The sequence below is a fragment of the Leucoraja erinacea genome, chromosome 16, assembly GCF_028641065.1.
Source record: "Leucoraja erinacea ecotype New England chromosome 16, Leri_hhj_1, whole genome shotgun sequence".
Lineage (NCBI taxonomy): Eukaryota > Metazoa > Chordata > Chondrichthyes > Rajiformes > Rajidae > Leucoraja > Leucoraja erinaceus.
In genome coordinates, this window is record NC_073392.1 from 23,286,926 (window position 1) to 23,303,667 (window position 16,742).

General features: G+C 43.1%; 1 protein-coding gene across 3 annotated transcripts in view; it reads left to right on the forward strand.

Annotated features, from left to right (window-relative positions):
* The window catches only part of cacna2d2a (calcium channel, voltage-dependent, alpha 2/delta subunit 2a), a 362,960-nt gene that overhangs the window by 150,098 nt on the left and 196,120 nt on the right, over nt 1-16,742 (forward strand). The window lies entirely within an intron of this gene.

The window sequence follows — 16,742 nt, forward strand, 5'->3', positions numbered from 1 at the left end:
GAAAATAGAAACAAGTCAAGAGAGTTTATTGTCATGTGTCCCAGATAGGACAATGGAATTCTTGCATGCTGCAGCACAATGGAATATTGTAAGCATAATACAGAACAGTTCAGTGTGTCTGAATTGCATAGACCACACATATACACAAAAATAAACAGATAAAGTGCAATAGGCTGTTACAGTTCAGAGTTTGGTTATTGGCGAGTTTAATAGCCTGATGGCCGTGGGGAAGAAGCTGTACCTGGATGTGCCAGATTTCAGGCTCCTGTACCTTCTACCTGATGGTAACGGAGAGATGAGTGAGTGGCCAGGATGGTGTGGGTCCTTGATGATGTTGGCAGCCTTTTTGAGGCAGCGACTGCGATCGATCCCTTCGATGGTGGGGAGGTCAGAGCCGATGATGGACTGGGCAGTGGTTACAACTTTCTGCATTCTTTTCCGCTCCTGGACGCTCAAGTTGCAGAACCAAGCCACGATGCAGCCAGTCAACATGCTCTCTACTGTGCACCTGTAGAGGTTCGAGAGAGTCCTCCTTGACATACCGACTCTCCGTAATCTTCTCAGGAAGTAGAGAATGCCATAATTACATACAACTATTTCATATTTCAAGACAACTTCAAATTATTGATCCCTGCACTGGGTTATGCACGCAGAATTGTGGCAATTGTGACATTTACAGATCATAAACTGAAATAAATTTTAAAAAATCAGAAATTTGACTTAAAAGGGAAATTACGTTTCTGTATATACAATTACCAAACTTGAAATGGCACATGTTCACATAAAAGATTGTTGAGTAAACTGGTAAATACTTCAATTGTCAATGGCAGGATTACAGAGGATTAAACAGCTTTTTGTTCTGTGAACTTAATTAAAATAAACACAATAATAGACGATGCTCACTCCAAAAACAACACTCAAGCTGTCATTCTAATTTGCATAGACACAAAAAGCTGGAGTAACTCAGTGGGACAGGCAGCATCTCTGGAGAGAAGGAATGGGTGACGTTTTGACCTGTCTTGTGTCTATCTTCGGTTGAAACCAACATCTGCAGTTCCTTCTTACACGTTCTAATTTGCATTCTTCTTCACACAGAAACTGCAAAGTGCAATCACTGATTCCATTCTTAAATCTGAGACTGAACATGCTGAAAATACTTACACATTCTCAAAGCAATTTTCATGTTTGTGGTGGCTCCTTTTCCTCGTTATTTGATAATATTATAATTATCAAGGTACTTCATTACATTATTTATCATGAAGGATCTTTAGCACATGTGAATCCCACATTATCACGCATATTGTCACTTGCCAGCATTTTCAAAAATGCTAGTAATTTTTTTCTTATTATTTATTCAGGGGATGTGTGCTTCACAAACTGAGCCAGCATTTAATTGCCAATCCCTAATTGCCTAAGAGAAGGTGATTGTGATCTGCCCTCTTGAACTGCTGCAATTGCTAAGGTGCAGATTTACCCACATTAGTGCTGGGTGGGGTTGTTTCAGGATTTGATCCAGTGATAGTAATGGAAAGGTGATATATTTTCAAGTCAAAATTGTGTGCCCATTTACCCCATTACGAATCATGAACTAATTTTTATGTGCACTTTCTCTGTAGCTGTTGCATTATATTCCTCGCTGCATTCATGTTCTCTTGTGTACTACACATTGTATTCATGCATGGTACGATCTGCTGAGATAGTATGCAAAGTTTTTCCCCGTATGTCTCGGTACATGTGCCAATAATAAACTAATAACAATATCGAACTGGATACCTTGTAAAACACGTCATTGGAATCATGACAGCCTTCTGTATGATTTGCCCCATTCAGGGCACTACGACCATAATGCTACAGTCCGTACTGAGTCAGAAGAGGAAGAATGTCTCCAATCAGTGTCATAGAGTTATGCAGCACAGAAATGGGTCCTGATGCTGCCCATGTCACAATTAAATTGTTTTCCTTCCAATATCCTTCCTGCAGCGCAGTTGTTCCTGACAACAATCAACAATCAAGTGTGAGCAGTGACCATGATAGCTCAATTATATCCAGAAAACAGGCACCGTTATAGTGTAGAACAGTCCAGTTAACATCTGCAAAGGCACCATTACACCGAGGAATTGTCTATCAATAAACATCACCTCAGCAAGCACCATTGCTGCACAGAATTGGCCATCATTAACGTCAAGGATTGTCACAATTTGAAATTGTGCATCATTTAATGTTAGTACAGATACTGTCACAATGCAGAGCCACACATAGAACCATAGAAAGCATTCTGGTGGGATGCATCACCGCTTGGCTTGGCAACTGCTCTGCCCAAGGCCATGAGAAATTGCAGAGAGCTGTGGAAGTAGCCCAGTTCATTTCACTAACCTGCTCATGCCCATTACTCCATCTGCACTTCAAGTAACCTCGGGAAAGCTGTGAGCATAATTAAAGACCACTCACACCCTGGTCACTCTCTCTTCTCTCTTCAAGTTGGCGATATGCAGAGTACTGCCCTGCCGACTACAAAATTCAGAAGGTTCTTCTCCCCTCTCCCATTAGTCAGAAGATATAAAAGCTAGAAAGCATGCACGGCCAGACTCAAGAACAGTTTTCTCCCCACTGTTATCAGACTACTGAACTGTCCTCCCATATGCTAGTGTGTAGTCCTGATCTTCCAATCTACTTAATTGCAGACCTTGGACTTTTTCCCTGTAACTGTACTGCTGGACATATTATACTTCTATATAGCTTAATTGTACTCGTGTATAGTATGATAAATAATAATAACCATCAGTGAGAATTATCTGGGCAATCATCACCACTGCAGATTTCCTTCGCTCCATAGATGCTGCTGCACCCATTGAGTTTCTCCAGCACCTTTGTCTACCACTGCAGATTTGTTCATTGGTGATCATCAGCTGGATAGGAATGGTCAAAAATTGAATCATCCATTGTTTAATAACTGGATTATAACTGTGAAAGTGCGGAATTGTCTCTGGGTGAACAACAGGACAAGCATTGCAACACTGTAGACTGTTCATGAATCAACACCAGCAGCATAAGAGGCCTGTAAACACAGTACAGATAGAATTTTTTTTTATTTTTTTTTAATTCAATAAATTATAACCACCAATACTAGTGCAAAAAGCCCAAAGTCCTTAGTGCAACCGACAGTCAATAGTTTGTAGAGTCGCAGGTGTTTTTAGTGTTCCACAGCCTGCTAGTTGTTGGGAAGAATCTGTTATTGAACCTGAAGGTCATGGTTTCCAGACTCCTTTCTCTTCTCTCTGATGGTAGGAGTGAAATGAGAGTGTGGCCAGAGTGGTGAAGAGGTCTGTACCCATGTGTGATGCCACCAATTTGTGTAACCTCCTTCATTCCTGGAGTAACTCAACAGCTCAGGCAGCATCTGTGGACGGAACATATTGGGTCGGGACCTTCTTACTGATATTTTGGTCCAGGCCCTTTGTTCATTTCGGGTTGGGACGAAACACTGCTTCTTCATTCCCACCAGAGATGCTGCCTGACCTGCTGAGTTACTCCAGCACTTTGTGTTCTGCTCTAGATCTCAGCATCTGCAGTTCCTCATGTCTCCATTTTATTGCTCCACTATGAAATGTCAAAATATGCCCACTTTGAAGAGCATCTCCTCCTCCCTCTGACGGGAGTTCTGTAAGACCCTCACTCACGGCTTCCCCTCTGTGATCCCTGCTGCTGTCCTGCTCTTCAACCATGTTCTCATTCAGGGGAGGATGAGTGCCAACCCGAAACATCTCCTACCCATTCCCTCCAGACGTGCTGCCTGATCTGCTGTTGCTCCAGCACTTTTATTCATGTCTCTTGTATTCTGGGGCAGCAGGTCATCCTAAATCCCAAGGGACTGTCCAAGAAGATGACTAATGAATTGCTGCACTGATGAAGGCTCTTAATGAAGATGATATAAAGGTTCATAGCACTCTTTGCAGAATAACCTGAAATTTCATGGTCAACGTTGAATATTGCACAATGCCCTTGCCCAGTCACTCAGACAACATGTATCTCTCATCCAACATTTAAAACATACTTGGTTATTTATCTCATTACTATTTGTGGAACCATTGCCTTGGCTGTCACATTGTGTTCTGTAGGGCCACATTGTCTATGTTGTAATAATGACAACACTTCATATTGGCCGGGAAATGTTTTGAGATTTCCTGATGGCATAAATGATACTGCAGTAAATACAGTGTAATTTGTATGTACACATTTCTGTGCCTTGGACATTCTCTCAGGGTCGAGGATGACCAGAATATGGAGAAGATGTTCTGTTTTCCGTGTACAGTTCTCATATGTTACCTTTTCTGACTGTCATTTGAATGCCCATCTCTTTATACTGGCATTTGTGTAACCCTTCGATTGATAACAATGGCAGCATGTAGCTGCTTTTGTCTGAGGTTATCTTCGCTGATGTTGGAGCCGACTGCTCATTGTTTGAGTTGCTAATAATTCTTCCTTACTGCTTGGAGCTGGCGGTCAAAGGCTTACAGGCTGACAGTGATTGAGACTCGTTATTAGACTGCTCATTGGGTACATGCAAGGAACAAAGTCGCGGATCTGGTTAAACTTGTGCCACATTGAAAGCAGGGTGTAAAACATTACCAGCACCAATTAATGTTCCTCTGTCGGAAGTCAGACAGGAGTGGAAATACCAATGTGAGTGGAATCTATTCTCAGAGAAGTGCTTTCCACTTGCAGTGCTGTTTTCTGCATTGGGATGACAGCAACAGCCATTTAATGAAGACTGATTAAAGAAGGCTGTTTGCAATCAGAACAGCACACTCCCATGGCAAAGATGCACACCAGCAAGTTGATAAAGCCTGTAATTTAGAGCAATGTTAAGTAGCCTTTATTTTGAAAACTACTCTCTGGAAAACTGCCCATCCTCAACATTTTCTCCCTCTCCACATTTCATATTGGGAGATTTCCCTGCAAAATGAAAGCTTATTCATTTAAAAACTGATAAACAGTTAAAATCAAAGTTGGTGTCATCACAGTTTGTTTTGTTTATATCTTAAAATGTCCAGGTTTGTGCAGGAGGAATCAGTGGCTGCCCGAGGCAGTACATTACAATTTAAAAGCAAAGTTGAGTTGCTTTGATTGCAGAGATGTGAAGCCTTCTTCATGTATTAGCCTCTAGCTCCTCAGCTATGCAACAAATCCAGTAAGTTTTGCTTTTGGAAATAGCTGACAAGTCACAATGTTATAGGAGCTATAGGAATAGTCCAGGCCATTCTTTCATACCTATTCTGCAGCATCACACACAGCAGGGAATGCCACTGGATGGATTATTTGACACAATCATATCCTACCATTACAATTCATTGCAAATGATGTAAAACCTTCCCCAATAATCTTCAAAAGTACTAATCAGGTTAGAAATGGAAAATGATTATATATGTAATACATATTTAAATGAACTTTCATTTCAATTTTCTGGTGTATTATTTAAGCTGTCAAATATTTTACCCCGGCTTCTTTTGAGGTTAGATTCATTCATCTCAAGGCACAACGGACATGAATCTTCACATGCAACGAGCATTGTAGGAAGTGGAGGAAACAGCTTCATTCACAACGCAGGGGCTTTTCTCACCTCAGAAAAACATTCAACTGTCAACCAACTGACAAAATATGGCTTCACCCAGAAACTAGTCCATGCAATCCATGATTATGACCAAATGTCAGGCAGCAGGGCCATTCTCAGTGCAGCCTCTTGTCAGGCAAGGCTATGCCATTGTCTTGACATTTTTCTCCATCATTTTGTGACAGTCCTGCACTTCATTTCCAACAAACCTCCGAAAGGGGAGGAGCAAATCTATTGGGCTAATGGGAAATTGCTCAATCTTTACTACCTCCACTCCAGAACCATCGTCAACCCCATTAATATCATTGACTTGCATCAGGTGTACAATGGTTGTGCATGTGCATGATCAGTGGGCAAGCTTTGAATCATCATCAGTTCATTCATTGAAGCATTTGAGAGAGTGGATTGTGGACAAATCACCTGGAAGGGCAAAATCCTCAACCAAAACACCCGCTCTGCCACACCTTCTCCTGACAATAACTCTGCACAACAAGACCCGGGAAAATGCAGACTGCTCCCATTTCTCAGAATCCATCTCTCTGTGAAGACAGACATGGACAATGAAATTCATCATCACCTTCAGTGTACCAGGTCTGCCTTTAGGCAACTGAGAAAAAAGTTATTCACATATCAAGACCTCAATCTATCCTAAAACATGTGTCAGCTCTGTGATTCAAGCTTCTAAGACACAGACCCCTGCAGCACACAGGTCAAGGCTTTGTAGAGATATCACATCGTCTGCTAAACCCTCATAGAGTTCATTGGCAGGTTAAGTGAACCACTGTTGGTGTCTTCCATGAGCAGTGAAAAGAGCAGTGAAAAAGGTGTGCCTGTATGTAGCGTGGGAGAAATGTCCAGTTGTCTATGCAGGAAAAACCTTTGGAACACCACCCAATAGTGGGGTGGGAGCGGAGAGAGGATGAAAACTGTTTATCAGATAGATTGAGAGCAAGCTAATTAGAAACAAAGTCTTGACAAATAAGACAAAGTGTTGGAGACCTGGCAGAGAATAATTTCAGGGTCCATGATGAAGTATCGGCTAATCAGAAAATTGCAAGCGGTGTGATTGTAACATTAGTGCTAATGTTATGAGATTCCAAATCATGGCAAGAGACATTTTAATCTAATAAGAGCAAAGGCTGTATGCAGGCAGCACCATGAATAGATTTAATTATTATTGGTTGTGAAGAATCAGGTGCACTTCTCCCACGCAGTGATGACTCTACGAAATATTTGCATTAATTCATAAGTGTTGCCAATTATCCCTCAGATCTGACCCTGATATACTATTTAGAGCTTGTTAGTAGATGGGTGAAATGTAAATAAAATGTGTTCAAAACCGCAATCAGCAGATAAAATTGAGTTGAGATGCTCCAGTCAGAGGTTCACCCTTACCCTGCATGAGGATCTGTCACCTCAGACACTCACACTCCCAGAGGATCTTCTCCTGAGGATCTATTCCCTGTCATCCTTCCCCTGACGTGAGTAACTGTCCCATGTTCTTCCTCATCCTCCCTGAGGAACTGACCCCACCCTCACCCCATCCTCTCCACGATTTATCCTCGCCCCTCCCTGAGGAGCTGTCCCCTTTTCGCCTTCACTCTTCACTAAGTATCCCCTGCTGCACAGAGCTGGGCAGTGGAGGAGAGGTAAAGGTGACAACTTGTGCCGTCATCTATAGGCTGTTAAAGGCAGCTCAGCATCATGGAAAGTAGCATCGATGACTTTATTTGTGGTGTTTTGCAATGGTGGTGTACACATGCACCAGATGGTTTGGAGATTTCCCACAGTGATGGATACAGACTTGGCAAACACAACCCAGGGTTTCCTGAGTTTATGCTTTCATGAATCAGACATGCTCAGTTGCCTGGTGTTTTGTAGTTGTGGGAACCGTCCTTCCACTGTCCAAGTCTGTGTCCATCAATGTGGGAGCTCTCTGAACCATCTGCCGCACATTACAAAAGGAAGCTCATGCCGTAAACAACCATCTCCTCCCTCCTTAAATACTTGTCCACTCTGTGCATTTTATTTTCCCTGCCTCAGATGACTAATAGGCTGACACTGCAAGATGCAAACTTATTTGTTCAGCATCTCTTCAATAATGTTTGGAAGTTTCAGAAGTTTACATGGTTAGATATTATATTCTGCGTCTCCTTCGTTGGCATTTGAAGCTGAATCTGGAAAGTAGCCCAGAGTTGTGTCACAGTTAATGCCATCGTTCAGCATTGGACTGAAGGAAAAGGGATTACTGAGAATATTGGAGCAGGATGGTGAACAAATGATTCATTCTGCCACGTCCTTTGTGAAGTCAACATTGAGGTGGACTGTTGGGCCATTTGGTCTTTCATTCTGCCGTGTTGTGTGTGCCATAATTTACAGAGTGCACATTATCTTGATTTTCTTTGGCATTGGGATGATAGTGGTCTTCTTAAAGCAGGTGGGAACTTCAGAATGGAGTAGGGTGGTTGGAATCTGGAACGTGCTACTGGAGAAGTACTGGAGGCACTTAAAAGGTACCTAAGTGAGCATCTGAATATAAAACACAAACAAGGCTTTGAGTAAGTGGTGGGAAATGGAATTGTAATAAAAAGATGTCTGATGACCATCATAAACACAGTGGGCTGAAGAGCTTGTTTTCATGCTGTTTTGCCTTAAGAGACACAGGGCAGTTGCTGTTGAATGCAGAGAAATGTGTTGTGATATTCCATGGTAGAATGAATAAAAACTGGCAATTTAAAAGGGGAACACAGAAGCTTGGGAATTATTCTGTGCACTTCATGCAGCTGTATAAAACATTGTTTAGGCTACATTTGGAGAATTGTATGCAGATCTGGTTGCTGCATTAAAGGAATGGACGGGGCTTTGGAGAGGACACAGTTGGACTACACCAGGTATGGCTTGGATCAGAGAGAATCAGTTATAAGGAGACTTTGAACAAACTTGGAGTGTTTTCTCTGGAGCATCAGAGGCTAAGAGGGAACTTGAAAGAAATATATAAAATTTCAAGGTATAATTAAGGGCCTGTCCCACTGTGTGAGGTGATTCAAGAGTTCTCCCGAGTTCCCCCTTTCGAACTCGGAGAATTACGGTAATAGCCGCTCATTTATACTCGGGGCTCTCGTGGACATTTATATAATAACATTTTGCTGAATATTTGCTTTCAGGCTGAAGTTGCTTCAGTCACTGTTACCTTCTCTCTTGGTGCAAACATTGTCCTGGATTTCCCTACCACAGATGGGTTTATCTTCAGCAGTGTTACTGATCGTACATATATCAACCAATAGAGTTTAATGCAAATATATTTCATTGACACATCGAATGATTGCACTGCGATAGTTTTTATTTCTGCAAATAAGTTTGGACAAAAACTTGAGGGAAATATATGTACAATAAATACAAGTGTGAAAGATACATCTTCTAGATGCGCTGGGACGCATCCTCAGTGATGTGACCTGGGGTCATCGGGTGTTTTGGTCTCACAACATCAGACACCCTCGCCCAGGCGACCCAGCCGGCACTGACTTGCGTCCCAGCAGCAACCGCCCACGGATCAGCCCTCTTAATCCAAAGCCACCTAGTGGTTTTCTCTGCAGCTTTGCTTGCGGATTGAATGGCCCTCTTCTTTGCCAGCCCCGTAATTCCCAACTGGTTGAGGACTTTGCAGAGTGAGCGTCCTGCAAAGCCTCTACAGCCCACCTCTATGGGCTCATAGTATATCTTCCAGCCTCTGTCCTGGCACATCTCCACCAGTTCCTGGTACTTTGCGCGTTTCCTCTCATTAGCCTCTTCAATATGCTCTTCCCAGGGCACTGTCAGCTCCAGAATGATCAGCTGTTTTGTCACTTCGGAGGCGATGATCATGTCTGGCCGGAGTGATGTTGCTGTGATGTGCTGTGGACATTTCAGCTGTTTTCCCAGATCGACATGCAGCTGCCAGTCAGTGGCTGTGTAGAGGAGGCTCGTCCTTGTTTTAGGTTGTGGTCGGGGCTTCTCTCCATCTTTGACAAAAGTGATTGATTTATTTGGGGCATGGTGGCGTTTGCTGTTACCGATGGCAGTGGCTATGCTCTCAGCAACCACCTTGAGCACCTGGTCATGGCGCCACCGATAGCGACCTTCCCCAAGAGACTTTGGGCAACTGCTGAGGAAATGTTCTAATGATCCTCTTCCAGAGCAAAGTGGGCAGGAAGGTGTCTCGCTCTTGCCCCAGACGTGGAGGTTTGCTGGGGTTGATAAGGCATCGTAGACAGCTTGGACAAGGAACTGGATGCGCTGGAAGTCTGTCTGCATGATGTTTGCCCAGGTAATCCTGCGCTGCGGTGTGCTCTCCCACCTTGTCCACGCTCCCTGCTGCCTGAGCCCCACCGTCCTGCTCACACGCTCTTCCTCCACACCTGCTCGGACCTCTTCCTGGATTATATGTTGTCTCTCCTTGCCCTGGGCCTTGCCAACCGGTGTCTTAGGGAAGTATCCTAAATCCGCTCTGCCAGCTGCCATGACTCCTACCAATGCATTTTGCCTTAGGCGTGACTGTGCCACCTCCACTACTTTCTCCGCCCTCCATTTCCTCCCTGTTTTCACCTCGATGCCAGCCGATGACACCTTCTGGTCACTGGAGTCCCTGTACTGCAGAGCTTCTCTTGTTCGCGCCACCATAAACTCTTCTGTGAGGCCTCTCACTGAATGGGAGCTGCAAGATGTTACTGGTCCCATACAGTGCAGCACTGTTGAGGCTGCGGTGAAGGCCAAGCCACCTGCGGAGAAAGCCGCTGACCTTCCCTTTGAGGGACTCAACTGTGGTCAATGCAACAGCGTAAACCAGCAGAGGCCACAGGACTCGAGGCAGGATGGAATGCTGATAGATCCAGGCCTTGAATCTGCCAGGCAGACCTGACTTGTCGACTTTGGTGAGCCAGGCTTCAAGGTCTTCCATGGACTTTTGGATGGCGACAGAGTCTTTCAGAGTTGCGTCAAAAAGTACAGTAGGAAATCATCTTTCTTCTAACTTAGAGAAGCAACAATCTGTGTTCTCTTTCAATGAGAAAGTTGGGAATAAGATATTGAAAATAACAACACTGCAGACACTGGACATCTGAAGTAAAACAGAAAACAATGGAGATATTCAGCAGGTCGTAGAGCAGCTGTGGAAAGAGAGACAGTTAATGTCCCAGGTTGAAGATCTTTCTTCAGAACTAGGAAAGGTCATGTCATAAATGATAGGAGTAGAATCAGGCCGTTTGACCCGTCAAGTCTACTCCGCCATTGAATCATGGCTGATCTACCTGTCCCTCCTAACTCTATTCTCCTGCCTTCTCCCCATAACCTCTGACATCTGTACTAATCAAGAAAGAGGATAAAATAGTTATACGTTGCAGAGAAAGTGGTGTTTCATGGACAGAAAGAAGGAAAATCTCAGATCAGGTGAACCAATGGTTGCTAAGAGATTAACTAGAGTAGTTAGGGAGGGAGAAAACAAGGGAGCATTTAAAACCTGTAAATATTGTTGAGAGCAATGTAAGGCGACATCTCAGAATCACTACACTCAGCAGAGTTAACCGGGAATGGAAGAGGTAGATGCATTCTTACAGGAAAGCCAAAGATTTAGTTCTTGTTGCCGTAGGCATTGAAGTAATTCAGAGCAACTGTTGGATAAAGCATTTATATCAGGCATTCGGATAGCAGGCATATTAAATTTATTGTTTTTATGATGATTTAAAAATAATGTTACAGAGGTAAGACAACATTCAGGCATACATAATCTTAATATATTTCTCTATGAAATAAATCTGTGATTCATATTGTGTCATTAATTTGAAGAAAGATTGCTCACCCTGTACTATTTCACAAAACCTGGACATTGAGTCAGAGTAATATGATCGGCGTGTATCAGAGATCCAGTTTTGATTGCGTGCATTCACATCTGTTTTTTGTGTGGGTGTCTGGTTATACTTATACATGTGTTCAATCGGTACCCACAGGTAGGCAAGAGTAGAATGGTGTTGGCATGAGCCCCACTGAAAATGCTTTGCCTGCCTGGTTATAAGATAAAGAACATCTCAAGCTGGCCTAGAAAGAGGGAGGTGGAGAATGCAGCCTAGAACCAACAACCAACTCAGGGTAGGCAGAAATTAAATTAAAGAACACAGCCTCAAGGATTATATTCTCTGGATTCTCACTGGTGCCACCTGCAATTGATGTGAAGGTAAACAGGTTAGAGGTAAACCCATGGCAGAAGGGATTACATTTCCTGGGTTATGGCACCAGTATGGAACAAGAAGGGAACGTGCCAGTTAGGTGGGCTACACCTAAAGTGAGTAGAAAGAGGGTTCCTGGCAGAGGGTAGTAACATGAAAGCCGAATAAATAGGTGGGGGAGTGCCTGTGGAGGGAGAGAGTAAAATGAGTAATATTCTAATGCTAGTTGAGGGAGAAATTGGCAGTGGTGCTTCAGGCACTGCTGACAAAAGGAAAACTAAATAATTAAGTTAATTCAACTGGCTGAGAGGAATGGAAGTTGTGAGAGAAACACTCTCTCACAATGCCAGCCCCCCCCCCCCCCCCCAATGGCAATAGTGTGCTCCAAATTGTCGTCTTTCGGTCCCTATAGACTAGGCATAACGTGGGCACCAGTAACCTACTCTTATGTAATGGAACAATCTGGTCCTCATCAAGTTCACCAGATGGACTGCACAGTGATTCCAAGTTGCCACTGCCAACTCCAGACCTAGGACTTCAATCCTGATCTAAGATAGACACAAATAGCTGGAGTAACAGAGGGACAGGAGAAGGGTCTTGAGACGTCACCCATTCCTTCTCTCCAGGGATGCTGTCTGTCCTGCTGAGTTACTCCAGCTTTTTGTGTCTATCTATGGTTTAAACCAGCATCTTCCTACATAGTCAATCCTGAGCTCTTGTGCTATCTTCGTGGAGTTTGCACGTTATCCTTGTGACTGCGTGGATTTGCTCCCAGTACTCCAGTTTCTTTACACATGTCTAAGACATATTGATTGATAAGTTAATTCTCATTGTGTAGATAGAGTTGATTGGCATGTGAGAGAGAAAAGGTTACAGGGAAAATAAGTGGGTGAATGAGTCTGATGAGATTGTTCTAAAACACAGCATAGACTCAAAGGGCTGAGCAGCATTCTTCAGAACAAATGAGAAATATTGATTGATTCCTGAACTGGCAGGTTTGTCATGAGGAAATATTAAACAGATATATTCTCTTGCGTTCAGAAGAATGAGAAGCGATCGCAAAGAAGCATACAGCTTATCGTGGTTGATGTAGGAAGGATATCTTCTCTGGCTGGGCTGTCAAGAATTAGGGGTCACGTGGAAGGCATTTCAGGACTGAGATGAGAAGAAATGTCTTCACCCAGAGAGCAGGAAGTCATTTGAATTCTATACCAAAAGAACAGTGGAGACTTAGTCATTAACAGAATTCAAGACGATCACAGGATTTTTGGACATTAATTGAATCAAGAGAAATGTGATTAGTGCAGGAACGTGATGTAGATGTAAAAGAGTAGCCGCGATTTTATAGTCATGAATAGTTCACTGCTGTTTCCATTTGTCCTAACGTTCTAACTGCACCAAACTAACTCAACACTGATGACTTCTGTGGAAAGGGAACCTTGCACCTGGTACCTACAAGAATATTCACATTTTCCTGGAAATAACATGGCCCTGTATGCGGTCCTGTGAGAAGCACTCGCCTCAGGTTTCCTTGACAACTCTCTGCGGTTCCCCAGGCAGGTCTGGCCGCGTTGCCAAGCATCCAAATATTTTATCTTTCATCATTTTATGTCTCTCCGAGTGAAATACACGGGTTTAAATTATCCCATTCAAACCACCACAATTTCGGTATCTGAGCAAGAGTGTTACAGTGCGGACTACAATGACCATGTAGCTCCATCCTCCCCCTCCCCTCCTCCTCCTCCTGCACAGGATAAGGACCTGACCAAGTGGTATGGTGCTATCTCCTTGAACTCTGCAATGATCTGGACAAAAAGAAGAGAATGGTAATGATGAGCACTTGGTAAGCTAAACAAATTGTTCACTCAATGAGAAAAGCAAACATGCTATATGTTCAATAGGTACTCTGTGTGTTATATTTGTATCAGATACACATTCCAGCAGGGGGTGGCCTCTGCTGCCCCTAAAGCCTATAAGCAGTCTGATCCTCTCCATCAGCCTGGCAAACCTCTGTAAAGGCCGTGCCAAGGTACTGAACCAGTTCCAGTTTTACAGGCATAAGTCGATTTTGTCCATGTCAGAAAATATACAAAAATGATTTGATATGATGACCACAACATTGTAACGAATGGCATCAAAAGCTGATAACATTGAAAAGAAAGAATATATTTACTAAAAAATGAAACTTATTATGATTGGAATGAATGTGAGTATATACAGTAGGTCAAACCTTTGAGTTTAATAATACTATGGAACTCGTCTGTATGTAAGGGTGTCCATAAGTTGGGTGTTCGGAACCCGGGGATAGCCTGTAATAAGAACAGTCCCTTTCCCATTTGTTGCAAGCAACTTTAGTCTGGATTGCGGGGGTGGTATTCAATTTTCAAGATTTGGTTTCACAGACAGGGCCACCATTTATTGTTCATTCCCAATTTCCTCTGATAATATGTTAGTGAGTTATCTTCAACTGCTACAGTATTTCTGCTGAATTCCCCCTGCAGCGCTATTGAATGAGGTCAAATCTCTCCTACACTTCAGTGAGCAAGTTGACGATAACTTGGAGCTGGGCCCCGAATCATGCTCTCATGCAACTACCTTCTGCATACTGAAGCTTGATGACTTTGGTCCTGGACCAGAGGCATCTGCATATTTACCACTCGTTCTGTAGCTTTGCTCCACTCCTGCAGAAGGTTTGTTGGAGCAGAGGTGGTACTGGCAATGTCACGAGGAAGATTGTGTGAAGTGTTGACATTGGCAAATTCGCGTAGCTTAGTTGGTGTGCATATTAGAAGTAATCAGAAGATTGAATGCACGGTACAAAAGGTGTTGTGGGTGAAAGGTTTCCAAGTTCATTGTGCAGATTGGAAGAGTTCCATTTATCCAGGATAGAACCAATGTCCTGGCAAATTACATATCTGGGGATTTACATGTCTTCTGTCATGTTTGCTCCTCATCAAAAGTATCTACATGTGGTGCTGTCTCAAGAAGGCAGCATCGATCATCAAGAATCACCACCCACCATCCAGGCCATGCCATCTTCTCACTACTACCATTGGACAGGAGGTACAGAAGCCTGAAGACCCATACCAGCAAGTGCACAAACATCTATTTCCTTCAACCATAAGGTTCTTCAATGAATCTGCACAACCCTAATTCAATGTCGACAACGGAACACTGCAGACCATCTTTGGCACTACCATGGACTTTATTTATCTCCTAATCATGTCTATTTCTTTTTGATGCTGCTGCATGCAGCTTTTCAGTGAACCTATACCTCACTGTGGTACATATTATAATAAACTCGACTTGACTTGTGTAGAATCCCATTACCCCTGGAGCAATTCCTCTCTCTGCCAGTCCCTTTGTGAGCTGGTGTGTTGCAGCTACCTCGTGTCAAAATACAATGAGGCAACATCTATCCTGAGAACTCGAGTGGAACAAGTCACCTTCGACCTCACAGTAAGCCACAGGAAGATGAAAAAACTAATGAAAGGAACCTTTAGAAAAGGCAAAGGTGAGATATGTTTACTTTATTCAAGCTGGGGAGCAACTTCAGGAATGACAACCAGGGTGAGATATGAAAGGGGAGTTTAATAATGATGGTGAACAGTGAGCAATGTCAATTCAAGGGAAAATGGTTAAAAAGCTAACATTAAAAGTATTGAATTTGAATGCATGAAGCAATCACAATGCAATAGGTAAACTAATGGCACAAATAAAGACAAATGGATATGACCCAAGACTGCTGTAGAAATGTGGTTACAAAGTGAGCAAGGGCAGTACTGAATATTCCATGATATTCACAAAAAGCTGGAGTAACTCAGAGGGACAGGCAGCATCTCTGGAGAGAAGGAATGGGTGACGTTTCGGGTCCATATTCCTCTGTTCCCTGCACTTCCAAGTGCCTATCTAAAAGCTTCTTAAATGCTACTATCGTATCTGGGTCCACCACCCCCCTGGCAATGTATTCCAGGCCCCATCACCCTCTGTGTAAAAAGACTTGCCAGGCACATCTCCATTAAATGTTTCCCTCTCACTCTATAGCTATGCCCTCAAGTGTTGGCCATTTATACCCTGGATAAAAGGTTCTGACTAACTACCCTATCAATGACTCTCATCATTTTATATACTTCTATCGTCTCTCCTCAACCTTTGATGTTCCAGAGAAAGCAAACCAAGTCTATCCAACCGCTCCCAGTAGTTGACACCCTCTCATTTTTCACCAGCCTTCACATCTTTCCTGTAATGGGATGACGAGAACTGCATGCAATACTCCAAATACACAGCAGGAAAACACAGAGGTTTAGGTATTAGAGGGCTGCATACAGTGAAGTTCTGCATTTGCCTCAGTAGTGGACGCCTTGTTTTCTATAAATAACTTGGACTTAGGTGAAGAGAAAATCCTGACGACACAAAGTGCTGGAGTAATTCAATGGGTCAAGCAACATCTCTGGAGAACATGAATAGGTGATATTTTAGGTTGGGAACCTTCTTTGGACCGTTTTAGGGACCATCCCAGAAATATGTATTAGGGACCAACCCGGTGAGGTATGCAGAGGCATTGGGTGTGATTAAGTTTGGAATTAATATCTTACCACTGTCTTCACGAAGAGGGTCCTGATACCAATGGTGTCAATAAGGCAAATGAGTGTGAACAGTTGGATGGGATAAACATTGTAAAAGGGGAAGTGCTAAGCAGTTTATCATTCCTTTGGATGTGGATAAACGCACCAGGTTAGATGTTATGTAATCCAAGCTGTTAAAAGAAACAATGAAGGAAATTGCAGAAGTAATGACCACAATTTTCCAATCCGTTCTGGCTGAGTGGAAGGTGACTTAAGGTTGGAGATCTGGTAATCATTTAACCATTGACTAAATAAGACATTAGGGAAAATCAATGAATTGCAGACCACTGTAATGAAAGGTTATCCACCTGAAAC